The following is an 18259-nucleotide window of genomic DNA, read 5'->3' on the forward strand; positions in this document are numbered from 1 at the left end:
ACATCAAAATGGTAGAATTTAGTAAAAGTATGCAAAGAGGACCAAGTTGCTGCTTTGCAAATCTGATCAACCGAAGCTTCATTCCTAAACGCCCAGGAAGTAGAAACTGACCTGGTAGAATGAGCTGTAATCCTCTGAGGCAGAGTTTTACCCGACTCAACATAGGCAAGATGAATTAAAGATTTCAACCAAGATGCCAAAGAAATGGCAGAAGCTTTCTGGCCTTTTCTAGAACCGGAAAAGATAACAAATAGACTAGAAGTCTTTCGGAAAGACTTAGTAGCTTCAACATAATATTTCAAAGCTCTAACAACATCCAAAGAATGCAATGATTTCTCCTTAGAATTCTTAGGATTAGGACATAATGAAGGAACCACAATTTCTCTACTAATGTTGTTGGAATTCACAACTTTAGGTAAAAATTCAAAAGAAGTTCGCAACACCGCCTTATCCTGATGAAAAATCAGAAAAGGAGACTCACAAGAAAGAGCAGATAATTCAGAAACTCTTCTGGCAGAAGAGATGGCCAAAAGGAACAAAACTTTCCAAGAAAGTAATTTAATGTCCAATGAATGCATAGGTTCAAAGGGAGGAGCTTGAAGAGCTCCCAGAACCAAATTCAAACTCCAAGGAGGAGAAATTGACTTAATGACAGGTTTTATACGAACCAAAGCTTGTACAAAACAATGAATATCAGGAAGAATAGCAATCTTTCTGTGAAAAAGAACAGAAAGAGCAGAGATTTGTCCTTTCAAGGAAATTGCAGACAAACCCTTATCTAAACCATCCTGAAGAAACAGTAAAATTCTCGGTATTCTAAAAGAATGCCAAGAAAAATGATGAGAAAGACACCAAGAAATATAAGTCTTCCAGACACTATAATATATCTCTCTAGATACAGATTTACGAGCCTGTAACATAGTATTAATCACAGAGTCAGAGAAACCTCTTTGACCAAGAATCAAGCGTTCAATCGCCATACCTTTAAATTTAAGGATTTCGGATCCTGATGGAAAAAAGGACCTTGTGACAGAAGGTCTGGTCTTAACGGAAGAGTCCACGGTTGGCAAGAGGCCATCCGGACAAGATCCGCATACCAAAACCTGTGAGGCCATGCCGGAGCTACCAGCAGAACAAACGAGCATTCCTTCAGAATCTTGGAGATTACTCTTGGAAGAAGAACTAGAGGCGGAAAGATATAGGCAGGATGATACTTCCAAGGAAGTGATAATGCATCCACTGCCTACGCCTGAGGATCCCGGGATCTGGACAGATATCTGGGAAGTTTCTTGTTTAGATGAGACGCCATCAGATCTATTTCTGGAAGTTCCCACATTTGAACAATCTGAAGAAATACCTCTGGGTGAAGAGACCATTCGCCCGGATGCAACGTTTGGCGACTGAGATAATCCGCTTCCCAATTGTCTACACCTGGGATATGAACCGCAGAGATTAGACAGGAGCTGGATTCCGCCCAAACCAAAATTCGAGATACTTCTTTCATAGCCAGAGGACTGTGAGTCCCTCCTTGATGATTGATGTATGCCACAGTTGTGACATTGTCTGTCTGAAAACAAATGAACGATTCTCTCTTCAGAAGAGGCCTAAACTGAAGAGCTCTGAAAATTGCACGGAGTTCCAAAATATTGATCGGTAATCTCACCTCCTGAGATTCCCAAACTCCTTGTGCCGTCAGAGATCCCCACACAGCTCCCCAACCTGTGAGACTTGCATCTGTTGAAATTACAGTCCAGGTCGGAAGCACAAAAGAAGCCCCCTGAATTAAACGATGGTGATCTGTCCACCACGTTAGAGAGTATCGAACAATCGGTTTTAAAGATATTAATTGAGATATCTTTGTGTAATCCTTGCACTGATAATGTGTAATCCTTGCACTGATAATGATCTGGATGAATGGAAGTAGAAATAGCCCCATCAACTTTTAGATTTTGTCCCAAAATTCTAATCTGTCAGACGGCACAGGATATAATTGTTTAAAACGTTTAGAAGGAGTAAATGAATTACCCAATTTATCCCATTCTTTGGAAATTACTGCAGAAATAGCATTAGGAACAGGAAAAACTTCTGGAATAACCACAGGAGATTTAAATACCTTATCCAAACGTTTAGAATTAGTATCAAGAGGACCAGAATCCTCTATTTCTAAAGCAATTAGTACTTCTTTAAGTAAAGAACGAATAAATTCCATTTTAAATAAATATGAAGATTTATCAGCATCAATCTCTGAGACAGAATCCTCTGAACCAGAAGAGTCATCAGAATCAGAATGATGATGTTCATTTAAAAATTCATCTGTAGGGAGAGAAGTTTTAAAAGATTTTTTACGTTTACTAGAAGGAGAAATAACAGACATAGCCTTCTTTATGGATTCAGAAACAAAATCTCTTATGTTATCAGGAACATTCTGCACCTTAGATGTTGAAGGAACTGCAACAGACAATGGTACTTTACTAAAGGAAATATTATCTGCATTAACAAGTTTGTCATGACAATTAATACAAACAACAGCCGGAGGAATAGCTACCAAAAGTTTACAGCAGATACACTTAGCTTTGGTAGATCCAGCACTAGACAGCGATTTTCCTGTAGTATCTTCTGACTCAGATGCAACGTGAGACATCTTGCAATATGTAAGAGAAAGAACATATAAAGCAAAATTGATCAAATTCCTTAAATGACAGTTTCAGGAATGGGAAAAAATGCCAAAGAACAAGCTTCTAGCAACCAGAAGCAATGAAAAATGAGACTTAAATAATGTGGAGACAAAAGCGACGCCCATATTTTTTAGCGCCAAATAAGACGCCCACATTATTTGGCGCCTAAATGCTTTTGGCGCCAAAAATGACGCCACATCCGGAACGCCGACACTTTTGGCGCAAAATAACGTCAAAAAATGACGCAACTTCCGGCGACACGTATGACGCCGGAAACGGAAAAGATTTTTTGCGCCAAAAAAGTCCGCGCCAAGAATGACGCAATAAAATGAAGCATTTTCAGCCCCCGCGAGCCTAACAGCCCACAGGGAAAAAGAGTCAAATTTTTGAAGGTAAGAAAAAATGATTAATTCAAATGCATTATCCCAAATATGAAACTGACTGTCTGAAAAATAAGGAATGTTGAACATTCTGAGTCAAGGCAAATAAATGTTTGAATACATATATTTAGAACTTTATAAACAAAGTGCCCAACCATAGCTTAGAGTGTCACAGAAAATAAGATTTACTTACCCCAGGACACTCATCTACATGTTTGTAGAAAGCCAAACCAGTACTGAAACGAGAATCAGCAGAGGTAATGGTATATATAAGAGTATATCGTCGATCTGAAAAGGGAGGTAAGAGATGAATCTCTACGACCGATAACAGAGAACCTATGAAATAGACCCCGTAGAAGGAGATCACTGCATTCAAATAGGCAATACTCTCCTCACATCCCTCTGACATTCACTGCACGCTGAGAGGAAAACCGGGCTCCAACTTGCTGCGGAGCGCATATCAACGTAGAATCTAGCACAAACTTACTTCACCACCTCCATCGGAGGCAAAGTTTGTAAAACTGAATTGTGGGTGTGGTGAGGGGTGTATTTATAGGCATTTTGAGGTTTGGGAAACTTTGCCCCTCCTGGTAGGAATGTATATCCCATACGTCACTAGCTCATGGACTCTTGCTAATTACATGAAAGAAATATATATATAAGCTGTTTGCAGTCCATCCACCTGCTATATGGGTGTTTTTTGTAAGTTGGAATATGCAATAAATTAGCAGGCACCCTTAAGATTCTTAAAAAGCTGTGAATATGTTATTGTGCCGCCTGGGAATTTATTTCCCTTCTTCAGACAGAATACAGTGCCACAAGCATGCTATTTATATATTACTAACCTATAGCCTTGTGTATATGTCTGCCAGTGTTCAGCGACTCCCATGATGTGCGTGTTAATCAACCAGAAGTGCACTTAGGGCCAGATTTATCAAAGTCCGGTGGACAGAAGGCATACATCTTCACCCCTGTCCATCTGCCATCACGTCCCTTATTTACCATTGCACACTATGGCTAATGTGCAACGCCGCCCCCTTCTCACGCACAGCCAATCATGCACAAGCAGGGGCTGTCAAATCGGAAAATGCCCAGAGTAGTGGGGTGGATTGAGATACGCCACATAGCAGGTGACGAAGTGGGTTAAGAACCTTTGAGAAATCTGGCCCTCAATATTGCTGGTAAATCCTTATTTAACCAAGGAAATAGAACATCCAAAAACACTATTAGATGATACTAAAGCTAAACGCAGTTAAAACGGACAATGAATACCCAAACACATTATATATATATATATATATTATATATATATATATATATATATATATATATATATATATATATATATATATATAATCCAATTAGCACATGTTCCAGCACTCCAGCTTCAACTAATAATGAAGCACCTCGGTGCAATCCTCAATGGATTTTAGATAAGAGCTAGGAAAGGGAGGGCACTCTCAGGATTTATATACATCAAAGTTAGTTTATTGTTTATAACAACTTTAGAAAGTCATAAGGATAGGTCAACGTTTCGGCTTACATAGAAGCCTTCATCAAGACAGATGAACAACTCACAACAGCGACTAGGAGCCGCACACAACACCACCGGCAAAACAGAATGTAAGCCAAAACATCGACCTATCCTTATGACTTTCTAACGTTGTTGTTATAAACAATAAACTTTGATGTATATAAATCCTGAGAGTGCCCTCCCTTTCCTAGCTCATATATATATATATATATATATATATATATATATATATATATATATATATATATATATATATATAAGTTAGCACAGAAGAAGGGCACTCTCAGTATTTGTAGAAAGCAGAATGTTTTCTTTATTCACAGAACATTAGCACATGGTCGACGTTTCAATCTTAGGACTGCCGAGTGGCGATGAACATAGAGCCAAAGTAGCCTACTTTGGATCTATGTTCATCGCCACTCGGCAGTCCTAAGATTGTACTTGTCCTGATGAAGGCCCAACTGGGGGCCGAAACGTCGATCATGTACGAATGTTCTGTGAATAAAGAAAACATTCTGCTTTCTACAAATCCTGAGAGTGCCCTTCTTCTGTGCTAACATCTATAATTATTTCCTATAAGGACTGCACCCAGGTCATGACTGCTCCACTTGGTTGGAGTGCTGGGCTACAAGCTATTTGACTTTCTGATATATATATATATATATATACTGGCCTAAAGCTGCATCTCGGAATGAATCTACACATACACTCTATCAAGAACCACAAGAAAAACGCATATTGTACCCCTGTTGGTCAACATTTCACCCAGACTGGCGATCCTAAACCTCAGGATTAAAGTTCTTAAAGGGAATTTCAAAGACTCTCATGAACGAAAGACGTTTGAGATGAAAATGATCACACATTTCCACATTAGAAATGAAGGACTTAATGTAGACTATGGTTTTCTCACATACTACCAAAACTTTTTATAATCTCTCATCGTATAGTCTTATATTGGGTTTCTTTTTCTCTACATTCTTGTTTCATCTTTATTATATCCATTTGTTTTCATTCATAATTGTAGCTATATTCATGCATGCCGTGCTCTGCGGTTTTCTTGCCCCCCCCCCCCTTTTTTCTTTTGTTTTCCTCTCAACTTGCTTATTTACTCTCCTTTGTTTATTTACTCTTTCTGGCTATTCTCAGCTATCCTGCACCATTCTCTTCCAGACACATCCTCTGCTATTTATGACACCCCTCCCTCCCATCTGTTGTGTTTAGTGTTTTACTATATCAGATTAATCAGTATTGCTTCAGAACTGAGGAAGGGAGGAGAACTCTCGAAAGCTTTTCTTTTAAATATTATGTTAGTCCAATAAAAAGGTATCACTGCATACTGCAATACTCTGGTATTTGAGCATCTTATCTATTGGACTAATACGGCTAATCCAATCTTCACTACTATATATATATATACACACACACACAGTTGTATGCAAAAGTTTAGGCACCCCTGACAATTTCCATGATTTTCATTTATAAATAATTGGGTGTTTGGATCAGCAATTTCATTTTGATCTATCAAATAACTGAAGGACACAGTAATATTTCAGTAGTGAAATGAGGTTTATTGGATTAACAGAAAATGTGCAATATGCATCAAAACGAAATTAAACGGGTGCATAAATGTGTGCACCCTTGTCATTTTGTTGATTTGAACACCTGTAATTACCAAGCACTGATTAATTGAAACACACAATTGGCTTGGTGAGCCCATTAAGCCTTGAACTTCATAGACAGGTGCATCCAATAATGAGAAAAGGTATTTAAGGTGGCCAAATGCAAGTTGTTGTTCTCTTTGACTCTCCTCTGAAGAGTGGCAACATGGGGGCCTCAAAACAACTCTCAAACGACCTGAAAAACAGAATTTATGCTTACCTGATAAATTACTTTCTCCAACGGTGTGTCCGGTCCACGGCGTCATCCATTACTTGTGGGAATATTCTCTTCCCCAACAGGAAATGGCAAAGAGCACAGCAAAAGCTGCCCATATAGCCCCTCCTCAGGCTCCGCCCCCCAGTCATTCGACCGACGGTTAGGAGAAAAAAAGGAGAAACTATAGGGTGCCGTGGTGACTGTAGTGTATAGAGAAATACATTTTTCAAACCTGGTTAAAAAAAACAAAAAAAACAGGGCGGGCCGAGGACCGGACACACCGTTGGAGAAAGTAATTTATCAGGTAAGCATAAATTCTGTTTTCTCCAACATTGGTGTGTCCGGTCCACGGCGTCATCCATTACTTGTGGGAACCAATACCAAAGCTTTAGGACACGGATGAAGGGAGCGAGCAAATCAGGTTACCTAAACGGAAGGCATCACGGCTTGCAAAACCTTTCTCCCAAAAATAGCCTCCGAAGAAGCATAAGTATCAAATTTGTAGAATTTGGCAAAAGTGTGCAGAGAAGACCAAGTCGCTGCCTTACATATCTGATCAACAGAAGCCTCGTTCTTGAAGGCCCATGTGGAAGCCACAGCCCTAGTAGAGTGAGCTGTGATTCGTTCAGGAGGCTGCCGTCCGGCAGTCTCATAAGCCAATCGGATGATGCTTTTCAGCCAGAAAGAAAGAGAGGTAGCAGTAGCTTTTTGTCCTCTCCTCTTACCAGAATAAACAACAAACAAAGATGAAGTTTGTCTGAAATCCTTTGTTGCGTCTAAATAGAACTTTAAAGCACGGACCACATCTAAATTGTGTAACAAACGTTCCTTCTTTGAAACTGGATTTGGACACAGAGAAGGAACAACTATTTCCTGGTTAATATTCTTGTTGGAAACTACTTTTGGAAGAAAACCAGGTTTAGTACGTAAAACAACCTTATCTGAATGGAACACTAGATAAGGTGGATCACACTGCAAAGCAGATAATTCAGAAACTCTTCTAGCAGAAGAAATAGCAACCAAAAACAGAACTTCCCAAGAAAGTAACTTGATATCTATGGAATGTAAAGGTTCAAACGGAACCCCTTGAAGAACTGAAAGAACTAAATTTAGACTCCAAGGAGGAGTCATGGGTCTGTAAACAGGCTTGATTCTGACCAAAGCCTGTACAAAAGCTTGTACATCTGGTACAGCTGCCAGTCGTTTGTGTAACAACACAGATAAAGCAGAAATCTGTCCTTTTAGAGAACTCGCTGACAACCCTTTATCCAAACCCTCTTGGAGAAAGGAAAGAATCTTAGGAATTTTAATCTTACTCCAGGAGAATCCCTTGGATTCACACCAACAGATATATTTTTTCCATATTTTATGGTAAATCTTTCTAGTCACAGGTTTTCTGGCTTGAACCAGAGTATCTATCACTGAATTTGAAAACCCACGCTTGGATAAAATCAAGCGTTCAATTTCCAAGCAGTCAGCTGCAGAGAAACTAGATTTGGATGTTCTAATGGACCTTGTACTAGAAGTTCCTGTCTCAAAGGTAGCTTCCATGGTGGAGCCAATGACATATTCACCAGGTCTGCATACCAAGTCCTGCGTGGCCACGCAGGAGCTATCAGAATCACCGAGGCCTTCTCCTGTTTGATCCTGGCTACGAGCCTGGGAAGGAGAGGGAACCGTGGAAACACATAAGCTAGGCTGAACGACCAAGGCACCACTAATGCATCCACTAGAGTAGCCTTGGGATCCCTGGATCTGGACCCGTAGCAAGGAACCTTGAAGTTCTGACGAGACGCCATCAGATCCATGTCTGGAATGCCCCATAATTGAGTCAACTGGGCAAACACCTCCGGGTGGAGTTCCCACTCCCCCGGATGGAAAGTCTGACGACTCAGATAATCCGCCTCCCAGTTGTCTACTCCTGGGATGTGAATTGCAGATAGATGGCAGGAGTGATCCTCCGCCCATTTGATAATCTTGGATACCTCTCTCATCGCCAAGGAACTCTTTGTTCCTCCCTGATGGTTGATGTAAGCTACAGTCGTCATGTTGTCTGACTGGAATCTTATGAATCCTGCCTTCGCTAGTTGAGGCCAAGCCCGGAGAGCATTGAATATCGCTCTCAGTTCCAAGATGTTTATCGGAAGAAGAGACTCTTCCCGAGACCATAGACCCTGAGCTTTCAGGGAATCCCAGACCGCGCCCCAGCCTAATAGACTGGCGTCGGTCGTGACAATGACCCACTCTGGTCTGCGGAAACTCATTCCCTGAGACAGGTGATCCTGAGTCAACCACCAACGGAGTGAGTCTCTGGTCACCTGGTCTACTTGAATCTGTGGAGACAAGTCTGCATAGTCCCCATTCCACTGCTTGAGCATGCACAGTTGTAATGGTCTTAGATGAATTCGAGCAAAAGGAACTATGTCCATTGCTGCAACCATCAATCCTACTACTTCCATGCACTGAGCTATGGAAGGCTGCAGAATAGAGTGAAAAACTTGACAAGCGTTTAGAAGCCTTGACTTTCTGACTTCTGTCAGGAAGATCTTCAATGCTAAAGAATCTATTATTGTTCCCAAAAAGGGAACTCTTGTTGACGGAGACAGGGAACTCTTTTCTACGTTCACCTTCCACCTGTGAGATCTGAGAAAGGCTAGAACAATGTCTGTATGAGCCTTTGCCTTGGAAAGAGACGACACTTGAATTAGAATGTCGTCTAGATAAGGTGCCACTGCAATGCCCCTCGGTCTTAGAACCACCAGAAGGGACCCTAGCACCTTTGTGAAATTCTGGGAGCAGTGGCTAAACCGAACGGAAGAGCCACGAACTGGTAATGTTTGTCCAGAAAGGCGAACCTTAGGAACTGATGATGATCTTTGTGGATAGGAATATGTAGGTACGCATCCTTTAAAACCACGGTAGTCATATATTGACCCTCCTGGATTGTAGGTAAAATTGTTCGAATGGTTTCCATTTTGAACGATGGAACTCTGAGAAATTTGTTTAGAATTTTTAAATCCAGAATTGGTCTGAACGTTCCCTCTTTTTTGGGAACTACAAACAGGTTTGAGTAAAACCCCTGACCTTGTTCCACAGTTGGAACTGGGTGTATCACTCCCATCTTTAACAGGTCTTCTACACAATGTAAGAATGCCTGTCTTTTTATTTGGTCTGAAGATAAGCGAGACATGTGGAACCTTCCCCTTGGAGGAAGTTCCTTGAATTCTAGAAGATAACCCTGAGAGACTATTTCTAGTGCCCAGGGATCCGGAACATCTCTTGCCCAAGCCTGAGCGAAGAGAGAGAGTCTGCCCCCTACTAGATCCGGTCCCTTCTTGGCCTGTTTACCCTTGTTCCAGCCTTGCATTGGTTTCCAAGCTGGTTTAGCCTGGGAAGCGTTACCCTCTTGTCTAGAGGCTGTCGAGTTAGAAGCCGGTCCGTTCCTGAAATTACGAAAGGAACGAAAATTGGACTTATTCTTAGCCTTGAAAGGCCTATCCTGTGGGAGGGCATGGCCCTTCCCCCCAGTGATGTCTGAAATAATTTCTTTCAATTCTGGCCCAAAAAGGGTCTTACCTTTGAAAGGGATATTAAGCAATTTTGTCTTGGAAGATACATCCGCCGACCAAGACTTCAGCCAGAGTGCTCTGCGCGCCACACTTGCAAACTCTGAATTTTTCGCTGCTAATCTCGCTAATTGCAAAGAGGCATCTAAAATAAAGGAATTAGCTAACTTAAGTGCGTGAATTCTGTCCATGACTTCCTCATATGGAGTCTCCATATTAAGCGACTTTTCTAGTTCATCGAACCAGAAACACGCCGCCGTAGTGACAAGAATAATGCACGAAATTGGTTGGAGGAGGTAACCTTTCTGAACAAAAATCTTTTTAAGCAAACCCTCCAATTTTTTATCCATAGGATCTTTGAAAGCACAATTGTCCTCAATGGGAATAGTTGTGCGTTTGGCTAGCGTAGAAACTGCCCCCTCAACCTTAGGGACTGTTTGCCATGTGTCCTTCCTTGGGTCGAACATGGGGAACAATTTCTTAAATATAGGAGGTGGGACAAAAGGTATGCCTGGTTTCTCCCACTCATTCACTATGTCCGCCACCCTTTTAGGGATCGGAAAGGCATCAGGGTGCACCGGGACCTCTAAGAATTTGTCCATCTTGCACAATTTTTCTGGAATGACCAAAGAGTCACAATCATCCAGTGTAGTTAGCACCTCCTTAAGTAATGCGCGGAGATGCTCTAACTTAAATTTAAACATCAAAACATCAGGTTCTGCCTGTTGAGAAATTCTTCCTGAATCTGAAAGTTCTCCCTCCGACAAACCCTCCCTCACTGCCACTTCTGACTGGTGTGAGGGTATGACAGATAAATTATCGTCAGCACCTTTCGTCAGCGCCTTCTTGCTCCACTGTATTTAAAACTGAGCAATCACGCTGCTTTCTTTGAAATGCTGGCATTTTGGATAAAATATTAGCTATGGAATTATCCATTACTGCCGTTAATTGTTGCATAGTAACAAGCATTGGCGCGCTAGATGTACTAGGGGTCGCCTGCGCGGGCATAACTGGTGTTGACACAGAAGGAGAGGATGAAGAACTATCCCCACTACCTTCATTTGAGGAATCATCTTGGGCAACCTTATTAAATGTGACAGTACTGTCCTTACTTTGTCTGGACGCCATGGCACAATTATCGCATACATTTGAAGGGGGGACCGCCTTGGCCTCCATACATACAGAACATGTTCTATCTGAAGGTACAGACATGTTAGACAGGCTTAAACAGGCTAATAATGCAAAAAAAAAACGTTTTTAAACAAAACCGTTACTGTCTCTTTAAATGTTAAACAGAGCACACTTTATTTCTGAATGTGTGAAAAACTATGAAGGAAATATCCAATCTTTACCAAATTTTCACCACAGTGTCTTAATGCCTTTAAAATATTGCACCCCAATTTTAACCCCTTAAATGAGGAAACCAGAGCCGTTTAATCAATTAACAATTTTTAACCCCACTACAGTCCCAGCCACAGCGTTTGCTGCGACTTCACCTGTCCTTAGGGGTTATACGATACCAAATTAAGCCTTCCAGGAACATTTTCAATGATCACCAAACCCTCTCACATGCAGCTGCATGCACTGCATCCAAAAGAAACTGCGCAATTATGGCGCGAAAATGAGGCTCTGCCTACTATAGTGAAAGGCCCTTCCTGACTGGAAAGGTGTCTAAATGACTGCCTGGCGCCTAAAAACGTTCCCCAACCATAAAAGTTTTAGAAATCACTTCAAACTTCATAAAAAACTTAAATAAAGCAATCGATTTAGCCCACAAGAGTGTCAACCAGTGTATAGCCCATAATAAGCCTTCATTCTGTTAAGAGTCTAAGAAAATGGCTTACCGATCCCCAAGAGGGGAAATGACAGTCTTCTAGCATTACACAGTCTTGTTAGAAAATGGACTAGTCATACCTTAAGCAGAAAAGTCTGCAAACTGTTCCCCCCAACTGAAGTTCTCTGGGCTCAACAGTCCTGCGTGGGAACAGCAATTGATTTTAGTTACTGCTGCTAAAATCATACTCCTCTTTTAAACAGAACTCTTCATCCCTTTCTGTTTTAGAGTAAATAGTACAAACCGGCACTATTTTAAAATAACAAACTCTTGATAGCAGAATAAAAACTACAACTAAACACCACATACTCTTCACCATCTCCGTGGAGATGCTACTTGTTCAGAGCGGCAAAGAGAATGACTGGGGGGCAGAGCCTGAGGAGGGGCTATATGGGCAGCTTTTGCTGTGCTCTTTGCCATTTCCTGTTGGGGAAGAGAATATTCCCACAAGTAATGGATGACGCCGTGGACCGGACACACCAATGTTGGAGAAACAAAGATTGTTCAACATTATGGTTTAGGGGAAGGCTACAAAAAGCTATCACAGAGATTTTAGCTGTCAGTGACCACTGTGAGGAACATAGTGAGGAAATGGAAAACCACAGGCACAGTTCTTGTTAAGGCCAGAAGTGGCAGGCCAAGTAAAATATCGGAGAGACAAAGACAAAGGATGGTGAGAACGGTCAAAAACAGCCCACAGGGGGGGCGGAGCCAGCAGCCTAGAAGAATGGTCGCATGTTTTTGGAGCTCTGGCTCTAATGGATATAAAATAGCATTAGGACAGTAATTAAATACCTATTTATCTCAAGAAGCTATGGTCTAATTGCCTGACAGACTAGATGGAGAGCCGATATCCCTTGCTAATGCAATAATTTAACAGTGGAGCCGGTGGTCTGAATACAGCCTGCACGGGCAACAACCATATCTGAGGCCACGTGGACCAGCGTTTTATCTAACATGGTGAGCGCTCACTGGATCTTATCTGAGCTTGGTAAACTCCTGGAATCGTATCGACTTCTGCCTGAAGCCTCTTTTAATATGATGCCTGCTACTGTGGCTGATTTTGAGACCTTATCGGAAGGATGTCTACCTGCAGTTGGTGAGGTTGGAGCTGGGGGAGCTGCATCTGAGCCCCGACACTTGTTGTGCACTTTTGATTCTACCGCAAGAGTATTAAGCAGTTCCACAGATCAAAGGTCTACACAGCGACTAGACACCTATACAGTAGTTCCAGCTTAGACAGACTCACTGGAGTTTGCCGGGAGAATGAAACCCAGAGCTATAAATATAATGGCGATGTTAGTGCCTGGGAGCTTAGACCCGGTTCTCAGGTCTTTTGCGGAAACCCTAAAAGTGATGACTTTGCAGAACATAAATGCCACTGTTGGAACACTGTCTGCTAAGCCGCGTAGGGGATTATCATCAGGAGATCAAACTTCTCAGAAAGCGCGCTTGTTGGAAGCTTGCCGCGAAGGTCGGGTGTTTCAGTTTGGAGAGGAGTAGGATAGACATATCTGAATTCCACAACGACAGTGCGTTGATAGCTGCTTGAACTGAATTATTGTTAAAGTACTGTGGCTGTCTTACGATGTCTCCAATAACTTGTATCTAGCGAATAGCCGTTTCTTATCATAATATGTTCATAGTTATAAGTTAACTGATTTTGAGCTAACAGATGTCTATTATTTTACATACTTCCCTATAGTTAAAACCTGTTAATTGTAGAGCTATTCAGATACTGTAACAATATACTGGGATAAACATATGTTTAGATATTGGCAGGGTTTCTAGTGCTCCAGTAACCATAACCATAACTTAGACCCTATGGTTGACACATTTTACAATCTCCGGTCCAGTATGTATTCTAGTGTCAGTACGTATAATTCAGGCACATTATCTCCATGGTACTTACTTTCATAGGTTGTATTACTAAGCAAGTACAACAATTAGATATATGTAGATGGGGAATTCGTATTCCTGATTCTGACAAATAGCTTCTGTCTTTTTATACCCATTATATAGTTGGGAATGGAAGATGAAACGACAGAATGGGGATTGAGATGCCTATACATCTGTTGGATATTGGGGGTACTTAACTGGAGATTTAACAGTGTTTTTAACTGACTGTCAGAACTTTATGTCTAATGCTGCAGAGCATGGGGCCCATGCCCTGCAGCGGATCTATTCCCTATTTTTATACCCATATAGCTACAACCTAGATTGTCAAGGATTGTCATACTTACACAAGCCAGCTTCATTTTGGAAGAAGGTGCTGTGGACTGATGAAATAAAGATTGAGGTATTTGGTCATAACAAGGGGCGCTATGCATGGCGGCAAAAGAACACAGCGTTCCAAGACAAACACTTGCTACCCACAGTAAAATTTGGTGGATGTTCCATCTTGCTGTGGGGCTGTGTGGCCAGTGCCGGTACTGGGAATCTTGTTAAAGTTAAGAGTTGCATGGATTACACTCAATATTAACAGATACTTGAGAATAATGTTGAGGAATCAGTCACAAAGTTGAAGTTACGCCGGGGCTGGATATTTCAACAAGACAACAACCCAAAACACTGCTCAAAATCATTTATGCTCACTGGCACTCACAGGAAGCTGTGCTGTCCCCAGAGTCACAGGCAGTTAACCCCAGACAGGTGTGGGGGGACTCTGGGAACAGCACAGCTTCCTGTGAGTGCCAGTGAGCACCCAGGGCTGAGCATGTTGCAGGGTCATGGGATGTGTACCCGGTCCGCTCTGAGAGTGCAATCCCCTTCCGTGTTTTGTATATGTCTGGGGTGATTACATAAGCCTGTGCACCCTTCACTTGTTCCCAGTTTGTTTGGATTGAGAGCTTGCATTGTGTGGCTGTTTAAGGGTCCTAGGTTTTTGGAAGGGACCTTGACGTGGTACCTGGGCTTGTCCCATTTAGCCAAATGCGGTAACTAACCCTTCCATTTTTGTTTTTAATCTTATCTGAGAGCTTTTAAGTGAGTGCTGGTCTTTCTCTGTGTGTTGTATTAATTTGTTTTGTAATTTTCCCCATGGTTCTTGCACCCAGACCTGTCTGGGGTTAACTGCCTGTGACTCTGGGGACAGCACAGCTTCCTGTGTATGCCAGTGAGCACCCAAGGATGAGCATGTTGCAGGGTCATGGGATGTGTATGTACCCGGTCCGGTCTGAGAGTGATATATATATATAGCTATGACCATGCATTCCCTCCTTTATTGAAGAGCACTCTCAAGTCTTATATTAAAACACCAGCTTTATAGTTTCATATTTCATAAAAAGTCGACGTTTCGGCTTAATCCTAAGCCTTTGTCAAGACAAGAGTATTTGTTAAAAAAAAACAACATGCACACTGTTACAATGTGAACAAACAATTCCCAACCTCTCAACAACAAAAAATGCAACACGATGTACCATGACAACTTGTATCTTTCTGTACTGTTATAGGCATAGTGACCAGCGGCGTATAGGGTACGGCACTGGCCGTTAAGGGGTTAAAGGGATATCAAACCCACATTTTTTCTTTCATGATTCAGATAGAGCAGCAATTTTAATTTTTTGATGCAAACTATTTTTAATTAATTAGCCCTTATAGGATATGCACAGATCTCAACCTATTTTATGTCCCTTTAAAGTCACAATGACAACATAATCACTATGACATTGCAATAAAACACAAGAGAACATGACGATAAACCGAGGTGACGTCACTTCCAGTTTAGTGACATCACAGGAGACACTGAACACCGGCAGACACACACACATAAGGGAGTAGGTTAGTAAGGTATAAATAGCACTATGGATTTTGTCTGAAGAAGGGGAATAGATTCCCAGGAATGTCACAAAGTATTCACAGCGTCTGAAGAATCCTGAAAGTGCCAACTAATTTAATACATATAATAAAATATACACACATATACAGATACACATCCTTGTTCTCCACAAAAAAATGTTACCAGTCGGGTGGTATAATGAAGTAGCCGGGCAGTGTAATGCTTTGTAATATCATAGCATTTCTGCTAAACAAAGCGCATATTAATTACATATTTTAATTACTTTACCTACAAATGTATACTGCAGTGCCTCGCCATTAACCCTTTATTTTTAGTTTCTGAAAATACAATGGTAGCTTGCACAATAAAACATTGAACATTTTAAAATTAGCTAATTTTAGCTTAAAAGGACATTAACCCCCCATTTTTTATTTCATGATTCAGATAGAGAATACCATTTTAAACAACTTTCAAATTTACTTCTATTGTCTAATTTGCTTCATTCTCTTGATATTCTTTTCCTGAAAAGCATATCTAGATAGGCTCAGTAGCTTCTGATTGGTGGCTGCACATAGATGCCTCATGTGATTGGCTCACCAATGTGCATTGCTATTTCTTTAACAAAGGATATACAAAGATTGCAGCAAATTAGATAATAGAGGTAAATTGGAACGTTGTTTAAAATTGTATTCTAAATCTGAATCGTGAAAATTTTTTTGGGGTTTAATGGCCCTTTAATATCATCTTACATTTTAGACATGTGGTTAAAAAAAAAGTGTGGGTGTTAAGCCCATTCAAATGTCCTAGGAGAACACTGCACATGACAGATATCTAACGTCAAATGTGCATTTAGTATTGAAGCATGCTGAGTAACTATGCCACCTAGTGGGGAACAGACCAAACTGCATATAATGTGCTACAAACTGACAAAGGCTTCAGTAACATCTCTATAGCAGGATTATTATAGAAATAATGAATTCATGTGCTCTTCATACCTACGCCAGCTGTATATGTTGTTACTCAGCTCTCTACAGCATTTCACCACTGGATATTTTCTTATTATTATTTTGTTCTTGCTCATCAGTTCACCCTCACAATCAGTTCACCCTCACCCCTTACATGCCACAAAAAGTATTAATTCAATGCATTATTGTCCTGATTCTCCAGAGCTGAAACCTTTAAAGTGAAGGCCAAGTCTAATGCAAACAGAATGCATCAATGTGAAGTGTAACATGTATTTATTCAAGTCGCTAACTCAGTTTTCAATAAAATATATATATTTTTTATAATTAATAAAAATATTATACCTCCGTTTATTCTTGGGACTCCTCCCCTCCACCACTTCCTTATTCTGGACTAGTGACGTAGCGAGCGGTTCCACGCGTTCACTACGTCACTAACAAGTTTGTGCACAATACATGAAGCCAAATGGGTATTGTGCACGAGCATGATGCTGTTGACGAAAGCATCTATAGAACGCATGTGCAGTAGTGACGAGTGACGTGAGGAAAAGGGGGCTGAACGCCCCAGGGGGCAAACTATGATTGGCTTTAACAGCATTAAAAACTGTCAATCATTATTAGAAAGATGGCGGGCGGACTATGGAATGAAAACAGCTGCGATTTATAAGGTGAAAATTTCAATTTTAGACGAGTAGTAATAAAATGAGATAGATGTTCATTCATGAATTTTCAATGTACTGTATAACATTGTGAGCGACTATGCCAGACTTGACCTTCACTTGAAGTATTCTGTATAGGTGCAAACACATTCATTCAACAAAAATGGAAAACATGGAACCTCTTACAACAAAAGTTGATTATTTTGTTACTAAAGTGAACGGTATTTAGAGGCATTGTACACCAGATTTCTTTCTTTCTTTGTATACATGTTTTGTAGATGATCCATTTATAAAGCCCATCTGGGAGTGTTTTTGTAATAATGTATAGTTTTGCTTATTTCTAATAGTATTGTGCCGATTTTCAGACTCTTAACCAAGCCCCATAATATCAGATGTAGACAAATCTACTCCTGTGCTTTCTCCTGTTTGTCTAATGGGTCTTTTCATGTGCAGGAGAGTGTTGGCTCTTTTTGCTTTCTCAGCCCCTTTTACTGGGTGTCCCAGCCTAACTTCATCAACAGAGATAAACTGGGAGCTTCTAAGCAAGTTTCTAAACGGTTTTACACTGGATTTTTAGATCAGTCTGAGCATATTCTTCTTTATAGTAGTGTCAATTGCATGCAGTTATATGAAAATTGGTACATATTATCCCTTTAAAGGGACATGAAACCCAATTTTTTTCTTTCATGATTTAGAAAGATCATGTCATTTTAAACAACTTTCTAATTTACTTCAATTATCTAATTTGCTTCATTCTCTTGATATCACTTGCTGAAAAGCATATCGAGATATGCTCAGTAGCTGCCGATTGGTTGCTGCACATAAAGGCCTTGTGTGATTGGCTCACACATGTGCATTACTATTTCTTCAACAAAGGATATCTAAAGAATTGAGCAAATTAGATAATAGAAGTAAATTGGAAAGTTGTTTAAAACTGCATGCCCTATCTCAATCATGAAAGTTTAATTTTGACTAGACTGTCCTTTTAAGTTTTGA

The 18259-nt window shown here is 40.7% G+C and overlaps 1 protein-coding gene across 1 annotated transcript in view; it reads right to left on the bottom strand.

The window, feature by feature from the left end:
* Positions 1-18259, bottom strand: part of DTNB (dystrobrevin beta) — a 983126-nt gene that overhangs the window by 643843 nt on the left and 321024 nt on the right. The gene's annotated exons all lie outside the window — the stretch shown is intronic.

The sequence above is a fragment of the Bombina bombina genome, chromosome 4 (genome assembly GCF_027579735.1).
Source record: "Bombina bombina isolate aBomBom1 chromosome 4, aBomBom1.pri, whole genome shotgun sequence".
NCBI lineage: Eukaryota > Metazoa > Chordata > Amphibia > Anura > Bombinatoridae > Bombina > Bombina bombina.